The sequence below is a fragment of the Trachypithecus francoisi genome, unplaced genomic scaffold, assembly GCF_009764315.1.
Source record: "Trachypithecus francoisi isolate TF-2019V2 unplaced genomic scaffold, Tfra_2.0 Lachesis_group13, whole genome shotgun sequence".
Taxonomy (NCBI): Eukaryota; Metazoa; Chordata; class Mammalia; order Primates; family Cercopithecidae; genus Trachypithecus; species Trachypithecus francoisi.
This window is the reverse complement of record NW_022681458.1, coordinates 49,254,884-49,258,615: the sequence shown is the minus strand read 5'-3', so window position 1 is coordinate 49,258,615 and position 3,732 is coordinate 49,254,884.

Sequence of the window (3,732 nt, the reverse complement as noted above, 5' to 3'; positions counted from 1 at the left end):
CCCTCAGGGAAAACCCCCAATTATAAACTTTCAGCTTTATCTAAAAACATATGTACTTTCTATTTTTACTGGTTTTCCTAAAATAATGTTTTCTCCAAATAGCATAAATGCAAATAGTTTATTATTATTGCCAAAATATTCTTTATGTAAAACATCTAAGTACTTTTAAATCATTGCATTGTTCTGTTTCTGACTTTTGATGAGCTTCAAATAAATAACTACATGAGATGAAGTGGGAGAAATGTGAAACATTTTGCAGAGAAACTATTACATACCAAATTGTATTACTCTCCATCCTTTCATTTTTTATTGCAAATTGATGATTATATATTTATTTGAAGAGTAGGAATAATAGGCATTGTACCTTCTATAAAAATTAATACAAAAGATTATTTTTATCTGAGCATAAAAAGCATGCAAGAGATAATGTTTGTGACAAATATATACCATTTGTCTAAAGTTTGTGAAGAACAAGTTGAAAAGTCTAAGATTTGTTTAACAGTTTTTAAAGTATGTTTAAATAGAAGGTAGAAGCATAATTATGCTCTCTTTTAATGCTTTTCTGAATTTTATGCTCTTTATTCTGCAGCATTCTGCAGAAATATTTTATGTTTCAAAACGGGTGCTAATAAATGTGTGTGGAGAAAATGAATAAAAATAGTTTTATTGGAGAGAATATGACTTAGGTCATGTTTCTTTTCCTCCTATCCCACTCTCTGAAATGTGGCCAAAGGCAATTCAATTTGTGTTTTATCTGAGGTGATGCACTGCTATACATCCACTCCGGATGGTGAGAGAGCCTCAAAGGGGGTTACTGAGGCAGAATTAGATTAATCAAGTTTCCGCTCCATTCTGCCTTAAGGGAAAGATGACACCTGCTTGTGCAGCTTCAAAGTGTTGAAATCCTCTCTGCTTTCATGTGGTTACTATGCATATTCTCTGGTGACTTGAATGAGGGGAATGCATTATAGTTTTAAACTTTGATGCCCCATTAAGATGAATATGCACCTAATGAGCTAAGAAATCACCGCTGCTACTTCCATCCGCCCCTCCTCCACTATCATGCGGAACCAGCTAATCAGGTTGGGAGCGAGTCTTCTGAGTTCTTAAACCACTCGCTATGAAATTTGGCCAAGGACCATATTCAAACACATGTTTAGTATATTAACAATATAAGCAATAAAGAAGAAAGAACAGTTTGTCTTTTAATAATGAATGCAGTCCTATTATGAAATTTGAATACAAACAGGCACAAAACCCAGTGAATATTATTCATAACCTAAACGTACTTAGTACTATCAGTATTTTGTAATTGAAATAACTACCTTCACATATATGTCTCACCAAAACATATAGAATATTTTGTAAAACAAGCAGTTTTTGTCACCTCACTCACACTTGAGGTTTTATTTTTATTTTATTTTTTTTTTTTGGAGACGGAGTCTCGCTCTGTCACCCAGGCTGGAGTGCTGTGGCCGGATCTCAGCTCACTGCAAGCTCCGCCTCCCGGGTTCACGCCATTCTCCTGCCTCAGCCTCCCGGGTAGCTGGGACTACAGGCGCCGCCACCTCGCCCGGCTAGTTTTTTGTAGTTTTTAGTAGAGACGGGGTTTCACCGGGTTAGCCAGGATGGTCTCGATCTCCTGTCCTCGTGATCCGCCCGTCTCGGCCTCCCAAAGTGCTGGGATTACAGGCTTGAGCCACCGCGCCCGGCCGAGGTTTTATTTTTTTTAAAGCTGTAATGCAGCAATTTAAGGCAGTCTGAATTTAAAATATGTCTTTGCTGCTTAGATCAGGCGATATAGGAATGAAGCAATTTCAGGGGACAACACTGGGAGCTGAAGCCAATTATATTTCAGTGTTATTCACGGATATTCCTACCTGCCAAGCGGAGTGCAGCAGGTTGTATTCAGACTGTGAACTATGAGCACGGATATGAAACTCAATTTTCTCTTAAGGGAAATCTTCTAACAAACAGTTGACAGGGCAAAACGCTGTTACAAAGGAACAAATAAAAAATTTAATAAAGATGATGCGGCCAGACGCGGTGCCTCACGCCTGTAATCCCAGCACTTTGGGGGACTGAAGCAGGCAGATCACGAGGTCCAGGAGATCGAGACCATCCTGGCTAACACAGTGAAACCCCATCTCTACTAAAAATACAAAAAATTAGCCGGGAGCGGTGGCGGGCACCTGTAGTCCCAGCTACTCGGGAGGCTGAGGCAGGAGAATGACGTGAACCTGGGAGGCGGAGCTTGCATTGCAGTGAGCTGAGATCTCGCCACTGCACTCCAGCCTGGCTACAGAGCGAGACTCCGTCTAAAAAAAAAAAAAAGATACAAAATTTTTAAACAGAGTGTTTTATAATTCAGTTTTTGAGTAAAGAAATCACTGGGGGAAACATGATGTTAGCACTCAAGTTTATATCCTCAAACTTGAGTCAAAGTTATATTTTTCCTATTTGTTGACTTTTCGCATAGTTTTTTTTAAAACTGCAATATATCTACTTGGATATCACACTGTTAGCTAGAATCATCTGTACTTTAAAATACATAATAAATACTGAAATAATTTTTTATCCATAATCATGCATCTAATTATATTCAAGTTCAAGAAATATTATTCGTTGATCTCAAAGAAAAATAAAGGGATTTGCTTAAAAATAGTATTTAGCTTCCATGAAATATCAAAGTTAAAAGTAAATTCTTAATTTAAAAGAAAGAGTTCATACTCCTTTTAGAAATAACTCACAAAAAATGGTATTGCTTATAGGTAGGGAAAAATTTGACATGTTAGGTTGCAAACACGAAAAAATATTGTATTCATGAAATTTTAGGGTATATATTTTCCAGGGATTTTGGGTAATGCATAAAGGCAGTGTTTCACAGCATAATTATAATAAAAATATAGATGAGACCAAATTATGCCTTTCCATTTAGAATTAATAAATGAGTAAGAGTTTATTAGTTTCCTAAATCCAAATTTTCATGATGATGTTTGCCAAACTTAAGCACTTCAAATCATCAAAAATTAATTTAGGTATTTATTTAACCTAAATTCAATATTTTCTAGATTTCTAAGTTTAAAATAAAAATGAATATGGAGCTTCAACTCAAATGTATTTTCTATTTTTATACTAAACTAGAACAATGTCTCCGATACTATGCACATTTTCTATATTTAAGCTTAATATAATTGTCCAGTTACACAATAGCCTGGTGCTTCATGGTTTAATACAATTTTCATCATGTATTGCTTCCTGAGCATTTTTTTTAATTTTATTTTTTACACACTGCGTTCTAGAAACGTTGTGATTAAAATGCACAGCAAAATTTTCTTCTTACTAATAATCATAAACATTTAACAATTTAGACACTACCATACTTGTTAGGAAGTTCAAAAATAAATAAATCACAATGTGATGAAGTATACATTTTCGTCACTTAAAACATTTTTAAAAGAGGTTTTTTTTTTTCTTTGGGATTTGCCTTTCATTTGTCCTTGGTTGTAACGAACTTTTTATAATAAGCTGGTGTCTTTAAACCAGTAACCATTCTATTTCCTAGGAAATGAAGTATATTTGAAAATTAGAACATACAGTTTACTTTTAAAGAACCTAGAAGAAACATTTAACTTTGTTTTTATGTACAATATGCAACACATTTTGAGTATTTATCTGTAAATGATCTTTGTTTTTAAGTTATCTTTTGTGATCATACACTTTGTCTATATT